The sequence below is a fragment of the Apodemus sylvaticus genome, chromosome 8 (genome assembly GCF_947179515.1).
Source record: "Apodemus sylvaticus chromosome 8, mApoSyl1.1, whole genome shotgun sequence".
Lineage (NCBI taxonomy): Eukaryota > Metazoa > Chordata > Mammalia > Rodentia > Muridae > Apodemus > Apodemus sylvaticus.
In genome coordinates this window covers 12,416,089-12,429,662 of record NC_067479.1, presented here as the reverse complement: position 1 = coordinate 12,429,662, position 13,574 = coordinate 12,416,089, and positions in this window count along the sequence as shown.

Below are 13,574 nucleotides of genomic sequence, written 5' to 3'. Positions count from 1 at the left end.
CCCTAATTTGACTTTTGTGTTACATCAGAACACTTATTAAAATCTTATCAATATGATATTTTACATTTATTGTAATTATGCTTTTCTCTAATTTACTTAAAAATATTTAATATTTTACAGTTTGGCATCACCATAAATGGTAATGTAATCTAATTATATTTCATGTAATCTACTTATAAGCATAAACATAAATGTTGGTTACATTTAGGCATTGGCTTCATTCTGAAATACCTATCATAACTATATACACATTAAATATCATTAAAGGCGGTTGGTGGTGCATGCCTTTAATCACAGCACTTGCGAGGCAGAGGCAGGTGGACTTCTCAGTTCGAGGCCACCCTGGTCTACAGAGTGAGTTCCAGGACAGCCCAAGGCTATACAGCGAAACGCTGTCTCAGAAAAAGGAAAAAAAAAGTTGTGTACCACCACTACCTGGCGTCACTTATAAATACCAACAAGTTTAAAATCTGTCTACTTTCCTACACTGAAAGTGGTTAGTATTTTCCTGCTTTCTTGTTTGCTAATGTATCATAAATCATTTGAAAATAACCCTCATTGTTATGGACTACATATTATATCACAAGATATAATCACAAATAGGACAATCAGTTTTTATGTTCTGCCAAAACTAAGCTAATATGTTTTGGCTGCCAAATCTGCAACACTTGTATATTATCAGAAAAATTCTACAATTTATGTTTTATTTTTTAACATATACACTGTAAGCAAGAATGTCTTTGTAAAACCACAAAGATCTGCATTCCATATCATGAAACACTAGATATCCCTGTCCAAATACTAAAGACTTTTAAAAGTCTTCTACTTTTTAAAATACTTGATGATTGGGGTTTTTTGTTTGTTTGTTTGTTTGTTTGGTAAATTTTGGCTGGTTTAATCAGGTAGATTATATATATATTATTTATTTTATGATTTGCTTTTTATCAGTATCTTTTATCATTGGGACCTTTGATCTAAATTTGAATGTTGCTTCTAAACAACTTCAAAATAGGGTTGGAAAAGTAGAACAATTTTTAAAAAGTATATTTGTGTCATGTCCAGTTTTCTGAGGAACCCTGCTATACCTCTCCTGGGCATATACCCCTAGCATGCAATAAAGACACATGCTCCATTATGTTCATAGCAGCCTTATTTATAATAGCCAGAAGCTGGAAAGAATCCAGATGTCCCTCAAAGGAGGAATGGATACAGAAAATGTGGTATATTTACACAATGGAATACTACTCAGCAATTAGAAACAATGAATTCACAAAATTTTTAGGCAAATGGTTTGGTCTGGAAAATATCATCCTAAGTGAGGTAACCCAGTCACAAAAGAATACACATGGAATGCAATCTCTGATAAGTGGATATTAATTAGCCCAGAAGCCCTGAATACTCAAGGCACAAATCGCATAACAAATAACTCCCATGAAGAAGTATGGAGAAGGTCCTGATCCTGGAAAGGATTGATCTAGCATTGGAGCCATTGGAGGGGAATATAAGGACAGAGAAAAAAAAGGAGGGAGGTGATTAGAGAATGGATGGAGAGAAGGTTTATGGGACATATGGGGAGGGGGGATCCGGGAAAGGGGAAATCATTTGGAATGTAAACAAAGAATATAGAAAATAAAAATATTAAAAAAATAGAAAAAAGTATATTTGTGATAATTTCGTACAATTATAATAATTAAATTTCAATTCTTTAAGTAATCAGGAAGATATAAATTGGATTTCAAATATAGAAAACTAAAATTTTAAAAATGATCTGGTGGTACTATAGCAATAACTTAACATCAACGATGAATTTTATTTCAATTTCTTTCATATAAGAGTAATATGTTTTAAAATGCAGATACATTTAGATAAACACCACTAGAAAACAATGTTGTCCATAACATTCAAATAAGCAGAATGAAATAGAATACTAAAGCAGATGGTTTAGATTTTTACCAAAGTAACTATTTCATTCTAAAGAATGAAGTACACTCAAGAATTTCTAAATTCTTTAGCCTGCCTGAAAACTACAGTGAAATATCTTGCCACCAGCAATGAACTCAGGACCATTTCATTCCTTTTTTTTTTATTATTATTCGATATATTTTTATTTACATTTCAAATGATTTCCCCTTTTCTGGCCCCCTACTTCCCAAAAGTCGCATAAGCCCCCTTCCTTCCCCCTGTTCTCCCATCCCATCTCTCAGTGTAGGAGTACAGGGCAAAACCAGAACAGGGCCACTTCTCTGTTCTTCTTCTAACCTCATCAGATCTCAGGGAAACCTGGGCCAGCTTTGTCCTCTTTAAGCCCAGTGCAAGTGTGAGGCTGGAAGCAAGCCACTAGTAATTAGTGAAGCAACAAAATTAACACCTAGCCATTTACATTGCTATTTTTATTTATTGTTTATTTACTTATTCCATGTATAGTCAAGTGCTTAGTAACCAAATATTAATAAAAAATCACAGAATTTGATTCTTGAAAGGAGGGCTTAATATGTGATTTTATATTAACATCTTAACATATTATTATCTTATTAACATATTATTATCTTATTGACATAATATTATCTTAACATCTGGTTTTATAAGAAAAAGTTCATCTCCTTTTGGCACAGATAAAACAAATCCCATTTCAGAGAATTAAAGAACATATTTAAAAGACTAAAGATATGTGATAAAGTTCCATTCAGATTATTATTATTATTATTGTTGTTGTTGTTTATTGAAGATAGATCTTTTCATGCACTATATTCTATGGCTTCCTTTCTGCTGATTTCTCCCAGTTCCTCCCCATATATTCTCCCCATCTGGATCAGAACCCTGTTTGTTTCTCCTTAGAAATCAAGAGACATTTAAAGTATAACTGTGGGAAAAACAGGGTCCTGTGCACACAGGTAAGTAAAAGTGGAACCAGGAATGTTAACACACAGGGTTGGTCCTTCAAAGGAAGGGATCCTATTACATGTCCAGAGGACTCGAAGCAGAAATGTTTAATAGTCTGGTGTGCTTTGTGCCATCTCTGTGACCAAGGGCACACTGAACCCTTCCCCAGACCCTTACATGAACTTGTTTTTCTCAGGTAATAGATAGAAACTACTTTTTATGAAGGGTGTCACAGGTAGCAAAGCTATAGAACTCATAATATAATACTATAAAACAAAAGCAAAGCAACCAGAACACGATGAAACAAAGAGAATGAAACGTGCCCGAAACATATATAGACAGAAGCACATATGTTCCTGCCCACAGGAGTCCTATAAAAACAAAAAGCAGACTCCATAATACTTTCACAAAAAACCCTGCAAAGTTAATGCTCTAACTTGATGTGCCAGTGTGTGTGTGTGTGTGTATGTGTGTGTGTGTGTGTGTGTGCGTGTGTGTGTGTGGTAGGGGAGGGGATTCCTAAGAGGGCTTCTCCCTCTTAAAGAATTGGAGGGACTCTGTGAGAGGGAGACTAGAAAGGGAGTTGCATTTGGAATACAAGTCAATTAGTTAATTAATTAATTAAAATGTGTTCTAAGTCCTGTGACCCAACATTATGAGACAAATGCCAAAAATACGAAAATGCGGAAAAGCGATTACTACTACTCATTGCACCTGGTCGCAGCAGAAGTGGGAGCTCCTTGCTACCTGCCTCAGTGTTCTGGATTCCTGAATGACAAACTGACAAACACACACACACACACACACACACACACACACACACACACACACATGCAGCCTTATATTTAATATACCTTAATCAGCTCAATGGTTGGGCCAATCCCAAACACTCCCATGGCAAACACCTCCCCTCCTCTCTCTTGAGTTATTACTAAAATCTATGTTCTGTCTTTACTCCCTAGTTCCAGTTGGGGGCGCCCTGGCTGCTCTTCCCTAGGCTTACAAGATTGGTGTGCTCTCCTTTGTCCAGCTCTCAGGCCTGCATCTCACTCCTTTCCCAGCACAGTGATTCCAAATCCTCCTTCCTCTCCTGGTCCCCTTGCAGGAATCCCACCTGAAGTCCTGCCACTGTCTTCCTGCCCAACCATTGGCCACTGGAAACATTCTTTACCGATCAAAGTCAACAGGGGACTGACTCTCAATTAATTGGAAAGCAAGGGTTAAACCAAATCTACAACAAGGAGCTATTGAGTTCATTTTCTGTTGATCTCCTGCTGGGCATGAGCCTATTAAGTATAAATTTGAGTCCTGGAGGTAGTGGTGCACTCCTGTAATGCCAGCACTCTGGGAGGCAGAGGCAGGCAAATTTCTTAGTTTGAGGCTAGTCTGGTCTACAGAGTGTGTTTCAGGCCAGCCTGGTCTACAGAGTGAGTTCCAGGACAGCCAGGGCTATACAGAGAAATCCTATCTCAAGAAAACCAAATTAAAAATGAAAAGAGTAAATTTCTTTCTTGAGAAAGAAACTTTTTATTTCATTTATGACTGGGTATCAATTTGAGATAGCTTCTGCATTACAAATAGGAGGTTTTGCCCCTTTTTTTCCCACTTGTACGGCCCCATCTAGAGAAGAACTGTGCTAATCTCTGCTATACAGCCTCTGGGAGTTTCTTTGAATTTATATGTGCTTAGAAGACTTTCCTTCCTTTCCTCTGTCATCTCTAGCCTTTTTCATTCTTTGTACCACCTCTTCTCCAGGATTCCTTAGCCAATGAGTTCAGGAATTTGTGGAGACTTCCCATTTAGGGCAAAGTGTCCTAAAGTTTATCCTTCTTTGCTGTCTGTGGATAGTTGTATTCATTCCCATTTGCTACAGAAGAAAGCTTCTGCAGTGACAACTGGGCTCTAAGAATAGATCTAGTCATATGCCACCAGGAGTCATTTTACTGATACTTTATTTAATAGAACAGGAATAAATGGTTTTTGCATAGGTCACTGGACTCTCAAGTCTCAGATACTTGGGCATCCAAACAGTATAGATTCCATCTCACAGTTTGGTTTTAAATCTTACCAGATATTTTTTGGTTACTCCTACAAACTTTATGCGACAAGTATACTATCATCTTTCAGGTGGGTCACCTTTGGAGTTCGAAGTGTTTGTACCTTGGTTGTTGCTTACCTTTCTCCTTTGTTAGCATGAAGAATATGTTTCTCTATCAAGATCACTAATCTAAAAGGGACAAGGTAGGCACTGGCTGGACTACCAATGTTCAACAAGTGCTGTGAACATTGTCTTTAGTAATCAGGAATTGCCGTTAGTTTGGAGAAAGCTACTTATGGCCTTCAAAACAGCCATGGTGGTTTAATAGTTCCCATGGGACTCTCTTAGCCAACAGCTCAATATCAAGTATTCTATTTCTGGTATTGGAAACTTTGTTTGGTGATTAGAGATATTCGCTGGAGCTCTGCCTCTCCTGTTATTAGGCAATTTCATTTATATCACCTTCATACATGTATATGTTACAGAAGATTTTTAGTATTTTGGTTTCCAAACAATCCACCAAATGGTAATTAATTTTAGTCATCCCTCCCCACATTTCCTTCTAGTCCGTCTCTTTCCTCTACCATGTCATTTGATCCTCCTCCTTCAGTCTCCATCATCCATACATAACTATCTACTCTATTTCCCTTTCCTAGGAAGATCTATCTGTCAACCTCTAGTCCTGCACTCTGGGAGTCTATGGATTATATCTTGGTTGTTATTGGCTTAACAGCTATTATCCACTTGTAAGTGAATACTTGCTATATTTTACTATTTGATTATTTTCTAAGTTACTTCACTAAGTATACTTACTAGTTCTATTCATTTACTTGAAAAATCTCTAATATTATTTTATGAACACCTGCATAATACTCTATTTTTTAAATATAGCACTTTTTCTTTATCTAATAGTCATCCATTAATGGACACATGGGTTATTTTCAATTTATGGTTCATATGAACAGAACAAAAAATTATCTTGTTTCAGCAACTGATTCTATAATATAGTTAATCAAATTTTATGCCTATGTTTAAGAATGTATAGCTGGGACTTCTGATATATCAATTCCTATATTCCAGAGGAACCACCAATAGTTTACATAGTGGTTATATAAGTTTACACTTCCACAAACAATTGATAAGTGTCTTCCTTACTCTACAAACTCTCCAGCAAATTTGTAATTTGTTTTATTGATCTTAGCCACTCTGAAGTACAGGATTAAATCTTAACATAGGTTTGATTTGTATTTCCATGATCAATAAGATGTTGAAGTTTTCTTAAGTGTGCTGCTGCCATTAATTTTAATCTGTGAAAGTTTTTGTTTTTTTGTTTCAATCTCTAAACTGAAGTAAAAATTTGTGGTTGTGCCATGTGATACAGTGGAAGCAGACTCATGTGATATTTGCTGAAGCAAGACCCATGAGAGGACATGTAATGTTTGCAGAGAATATAATTAGGACTGAACAGACAGTGATGGGGCACTTGCATAGTTAGTCAAGCAATACTTAGCTGTTCTTGTGTCTTCACTAATCTTCACTTGATTGAGTGAGGCAGGACAGTAAACTCCTCCTTGGTCACTCCTGCTGACCAGAGGCCTGACTGTTTCTACTGCATTGTGCTGCCTCTACTGATTTGTATTTGGCTAACTGGACTGCTGGTATCTAGACAACAGAGATTGGAATTACCCCCAAAGAACTACATCTAAAAAGGTCCATGCCTCTTTCTCCTATTTACCATCTTTTCTCCCCTAACATTGAATGGTGAACTAGAAAGGGGTGGGGTTGGTGGTGGAAGCATTTGAGTGCCCTTACTAAAGAAGGTTTTGAAAAATGTAAGCCTATAGTAAACACCCTTTTTACTGTGTGATTTGTTTTCCTGTAGTCTAGTGTTTTCAACTCCTTTTTATATATTTTAGATGTTAGTCCTCCATTATATATTTGGTAAAATTATTTTCTCATTTTACAGTGTCTATAATACTTTTTATGAATGATGGTGCTCTTTAGTGTACAGCATCTACTCAGTTTTATGTGGCTTCTCATTCATTATTAGCTCTTATAATCTATGCTTATCATTGTTACATTCTGAAACTTTTATGCTGTGCTAAAGTGTTCAAGACCATTACCAATTTTTGATTTGGTCTGTTTCAGTAAATCTGCCATGTGTTGAAGTCTTTGATCCATTATGAATTGAGTTTTGTTCATAGAGATAAGTAAGGATCTATTAACATATTTCCACAAGCCAAAGTTCACTTTGATCAATACTATTATTATTTTTCCACTGTATATTCTGATAACTTCATCAAAAGTCAGCTTTTTCATAGGAATATTGAATTATATCTGGGTATTCTGTTCATCAACATGTTTTGTGCCAATGACATGTGGTTTCTATTACCATAACTGTATTACAACTTAAAATCAGGGAAAATCATAAAACCAAAATGTCTACTATTATTTAGGGTTATTTTAACTACCCCGAGTTGATATTTCTGTTTATCTGCTCATTTGCGTATTTGTTTGTTTTACAGCTATTTAGAGCTGTGTATGTGAGTTTTCATATGAAGCTGAAAATTCTTTTCAAGATCTGCAAAAATTTTGTTGAAATTTTAATGGGGATGATATACCACTGTAGATGGAAGGTTGTGCAATTATATTTTATTAATCGTTCTGGTACGTTAGCGGTAAGATCAGATTGTTCCATATGTTGATATATTTTTCAATTTCTATATTCAATTTCTGAAAGCTTTTGTTATAAAAGTTTTAAACTTCCTTGGAAAATTTTATATCAGTAGATATTTATAGTATTTCATGATATTGTGAAAGGTGTTGGTTCTGGGATTTCTTCCTCAATTATTTTCTCATTTGCTTATAGGAAGGCTCCTAAATTTTTTGTGAGTTAAATTTGTATCCCTTTATTTTGCTTAAATTGTTTATCAGTTATAGGAGTTTCCCCCATTCAATTATTAGGATCGCGCATATCATCTGCAAATAAAATACTTTTTTCCTTCTCCCCTTTGTCAATTCATTGTCTTAATCTCCCTCAGCTGTTATATTGATCTAGCTAAGACTTAAAGTCCTGTGTTGAATAGTTAGTTATAAGGAGAAGGGACAACCTTGTTTTGTATTCCCAATGTTAGTAGAAATGCTTTGAATTTCTCTTTGTTTATGTTGATGTTGTCCAACTGCTTACAGAAAATTGCCGTTATCATATTGAGTTATGTCCTTTGTATCCTCATTCTCCAGGACTTTTATCATGAAGCACTTCCTGATTTTGTCAAAGCAAACATGTAGACAGTGAATTTCAGCCATCACAGGAAAACTATTTATAGTAATGTTTTTATAATTTGAAGTCCAAGTGATATCATTGTTATATGTAACTGAACATTTACTGATGATTCCATGATACACCATCTGTGTTATCTGTTGTACTTTGATAAACTTTTCATACCAAATGTCATTAATGGCTAATTTTTTAAATATTTTCACCATTGCTTATATAATTTTTATTTCCATTTCTTTAACTACTTGAGGTTGAGTGCATTTTCATAAGCATTTCTGGTACATATTTTCAAGTAATATCTAGTAATACCTTTAATTTTTGTTTTCTTGAATGATTCAGTATTGCTTTGAAATTTTAATGTACTACAAATATCTCATATATTTCACTTGAATTTGTTGAAAATTTTATTTAAAAGCAAAATTCCATGAGTTTACATTAACAATATTTTTAAAGCCATAGCACAGGTTCTCCAAGTAATTACAATGTGATGTCATTATGAAACATATTGTCAGAAAAAAAGGCATTTCTTGTAAATGACATTATGTTTTAAAATGTGTTCTTACCTACTTTAAGAACACTTTCGAATAGCATAACAACACACAGCAAATCATTTCTCAATGAACTACATGGCCCTTAGGCCAAAGTAAATAACCTATCCTACATGTTAGAAGTTTTAAAAATGGTGCTCTGGAGAATGTAAATTCATAAAAACCATACATTATTATTCATTATTTTGATAATTTACTAAGCTAGTGATGAAACAAGGCAGTGAGTTTCAATTTCTTCTATGTTGTATTATATGATTATTAGCAGCTAATCACCCACAGTGATTTCTATTTGATATGGTGAATATTAAAAGAATATTTGACTTGGAATCTTTTCAATTCATTATCAGCTCAGATAATCTTCTGTTGGAGATAAAGTAAAAAAAAATGTATTCAAAACTGAGGAACACATTTTTGAAATTAAGAAGAAATACATACCCCAGTACTCTAAAAGTCTGTAAATTCGAGATTATTAAAAGTTGAAAGAATTAAGATTAAAAAATGACAATTCCTGTATATTTTGTTGATTAGTGATACATGTAATTAAATTGTTATATATTTAAGTTGAGACACTCATAGTTAGACAAACCCCTAGTTTGTTTTATGTTTTAAAAAAAATATCAAAGATAACATTTACTTGTATATTTTGCTAGAAAAATATGCGTGATAAAGTTTTAGTGTGGCCTCTGAAGTATAGAAATGTGTCTGACTTGTAAGGAAACATAATAGCAGTGAGTTTAGTAAAATTCCTACAAAAATATAAATTAAATATTGTGGTATAAAAAGTGTGGTATGATTATTATTCAGCTCCAATAAGAATGCAAAAGTGGAAGACATGCTATAGTAAAGCCATTTTTATTCCACATTTTAATACTTTATCTCTCAGCAACTCCTCCTTAAATTTTATCATCAAGGCATGAAAAAGAAGCCACTGGAACCAATAAAGTCACAAGCCATTGTATATTTCTAAATAATATAGAAGTCAATAGCATTAGTGTTAAGAAGCTGTCTCAGCAGAAACATTAAAGTATGGATGCCCATTAAACTAAGTAGTACATTAGAATCTAGAATTGGTCTCTCTGGGTTAGGGTTGGCAAAGCCTTATTCTTTCAAAGAATGAATAAGAAACCTCAGTCATCAAGGCCTTTCATTCACATGAAAATGAAACATGACTTTTTTTTTTTTTAAGGTTGAAGTCAAGTCAATGAGAACTATGTCATTATAGATAGTTAGGAATGAGTTCACAAGTTCTCAGGGGGGAAATTTGAGGATTTTTAATTAATAAAAGTTTCTTTATAACAATCCAAAGAAAATAAAATGATTTATGCCATCATATTCGAATCAATGTATTTCCAATACAAAGTAAGCAAATTTCAAGACTTTCATATCATGTAGCAACAATGGCATAAGTTTTCCAGAGTTATATTTTTTGTAAGAGCCATGAGTAGCTAATTCCATCAAATAGACTCTTAATATAACATAAATATTGTTATATCTATAGCTTGAATTTTAACTTAGCTTTTTTGCTTCCCTGTACTCTAAATTTTAAGAGACCATAACTCAAATTAAGAAATAATTATACTTGTAGGTAGGAACTGGTCTCAGTGGTTTGCAACACTAGCTAGTCTTTGAGAGGACCAGGGTTCCATTCTGAGCATCAAAATGAGGACTATCAACCAGTTGTAACTTCAGTTGCAGATGACTAATACTTTCTTCTGGCCTCAGCACAAACTCTATGTGTGCGATGCATAGGTACATCTGTGGGGAAAGGACCCATGCAGGTAGGATTGACATGATTAAAAATCTAATTGTGTCTAGCATATTCAATGTAATTTCATTTTCCTTTGTTCGGATTTATATATGATGTCTTGTCTGTTAAATGTTAAAAAAATCTAAGTAGTGTCTGTTTCTGTTGATTATTAAGGATTTAACCATTTAGTACAAGATGCTAAAGTTACCTCACTTTCCATCTATTATGGAGAAATACCACACCAATTCTTGTTTTCACAGTGATTTGTTTTGAAACGTTTGTTCTTTAAATCTCAGTTATATTAGCACTATGTCATTTGGTCTCTATATTTATATGCATAATTTATATATAATATATCCAATGTATTTATTTGATAAAGGATTATTTGGAAACGTTTGAGTGTTCATTGTTATCTTTAAATTTGTATCATTTCATAACATATGTCTTAAGAACCTAGGAAACTCAAAATATTCTCTATTATTAACTAATAATATTAGAATTTTTAAAACATGTTAGGTTTCTGAAGTTCTGTTCTTTATTTTCTTAATTTAAAGCTGTCATAGAGTTTAGGAGTAAAATATCAAACACGACAAACTGTACAAGTCAGTTCTCTCCTTCTGCCACGTCATTCCATTAGCTGGTATCAGATAGTATTTATCTGCTGAGTCACTTCTCCAAAATGATTCACTCTTCCTTTGTTTCCATCATTTGTATGTCTATCCATATAAATTTTACATGTGTTGTTATTGAAACAGAGCAAGAGAACTTTCATTGTAATGGCTGCGAGTGCACATTCTATAGTTGATTAAGGTAGACCAGAGGTCTCTAAATCATACACACAGAGTAAGAGTTGAAGGCAACTCATACTTCCATTCATTTTATAATTTTATCTTTCCTTTGTGGTTTCACTAAATGTTTCTATTCATCTGTTTTTCTCTTTGCAAACCTAATCCACTATTTAGTCATTTATCCTATTCTATTTTTAACATGGAGACATTATATTCTTAACAGTACATTTTACATTGGTTTCAGATCAAAATTGATAGGAAAATATATTTTCATTACAAATACCGTAAATATCTAGTGATTCAATCATATTTGTAATCATGCTGTTGACAATTCTTGTACTGCCTCTTTAAATTAAATTTAGATCTTCTGGGAGCTATGTTGAATGATTTTTTTTCTAGTCAATTTGTACATTCGTTTCTTTTTCTGTAAGGTTTTGAATAATTTAGAAAAAATAATTTATTATGGTACAGTTTGGCAACCAAGTTCCTCACATGTAGAGCTTTTCAGCATCTTCCCCTCAAAATACAGTTCCCCAGATTCATCTCTTTATCTCAGGATACCAAGCAAGCATTTCCTGTGAAGCCTCATTTTAGTCAGGCAGAGGAAGGAACTAACCAGAACTGCAGATCCTCAACACTCTGTCCTCTCTTCCAAATCTAAAATTCCAGTTCTAAAGAAGACCTGGAGACTGCTCCTACTCTTTGCTGCCATCTTCAGATGGTCACACAGACCTTCTCCTTCAACAATCCTCCCACTCATCCTAGTATCCTAGCCACCAAATCCAGCAGGCTTTCTTTGTGAAAGACCAGCGAATTAGTAAGGCACGCATCAGGTCTTCAGTACCCCTCCCCTTTTCCATAACCCACCCCAAATCACATGCACAGATTTGTAGTAGACTATAAACTCTGGCCTCTTCTCACTTTGGACCAATTCTGAGGGGAGTGAGCTTGTCAAGATTGAGCACCCTTCTACTCTCATACCAGTGGACTACCATCCAGACCATCTCCATCTCTAAGACTCAATTCCCAAGATCCAGAAACACATTTTACATAGGATTCACAGTGGCCATAACTATAAGGATCCCATATTTATTGGGCAGCTACCACTAATTTAAGAACCAGAGAGGACAACAGAAAACAAATAAAAGATTCAAACAATAGAGACAAAACCAGATATTAGCACCTAGAACTAAAATCAATATTATATGCCACAGATGCATAGACACCAGCTTGTAAGCACAATCAATAACAGCCAGGTAAATGTGTCTTCCCTAGAGCCCAAGAACCCTACTACAATACGTTCTGAGTATTGCAACATTGTTGAGGCATAAGGCAAAGTGAGTTACTTAAAGGTTAAATGAAAACATTCCTCAGAGAAACCTATGAAAAACCAACCCAAAAAATGATAGCAAATGACTGAAACAGAGGAGAACTTTAAAGTAGAAATATAAGCAACAAAGAAAACACAAAGGAAAATCTGGAGAAAAAAATAGGAATTGGAAAAGGAAGGTTGGCTGAAAACCTCACACACAGGCTTGATGACCCAGAGTAGAAGAATGCTAAGGTGATGAGGCAGGGGAAGGTGGGTGGGTGGGGGATCACCCTTATAAAAGGGGGGATTCTATAGGGGGGTTGCAGAGGGGAAACCTGGAAATGGGATAACATTTGAAATGTAAACAAATAAAATATCCAAATTTTAAAAATATAAATTTACATAGCAATTTTAAAAAGAGAGAGAAAGGGAAGAGAGGATCTCAGATATTAAAAAACATGAAAGAAGAAATACAATAGAAAATATCTAGAAAATATGGGACACTATAAAAATACTGTATCTAAGAATTATAGGAACACAGGAACAGAAAACCAGGTAAAAGACAGAAAGTATTTACAATAAAATCATTGGAGAATATCTCACCCCAGAAGAGATATCTTCGAAGATACATGAAGCACAGCACAACAAACTGAATGAACCAGAAAATAAACTCAGCTCAGCACATAATACGCAAAACATTAAATGTACAGAACAAATAAATAATATTAAAAGCTTAAATGAAAAGAGTTTAAGTAACATATAATGGCAGAACTAAGAGAAGAACATCTTTCCCTGCCTGTCTCCAGACCCCCAGCCTGGCTACTGGGCCCCAGAGAGCTGAGATGCACATGGAATTGAGTTATTCCAGATAAACTACCCAGTTGAGGCTTTGAGAAACCATCCCTGAGCTGGCTTAAGGTTAGGGACAGTTTGTTACTCCACAGTAGCTGATGGATACATTCCCTGAGAGTTTCTGCTAACATT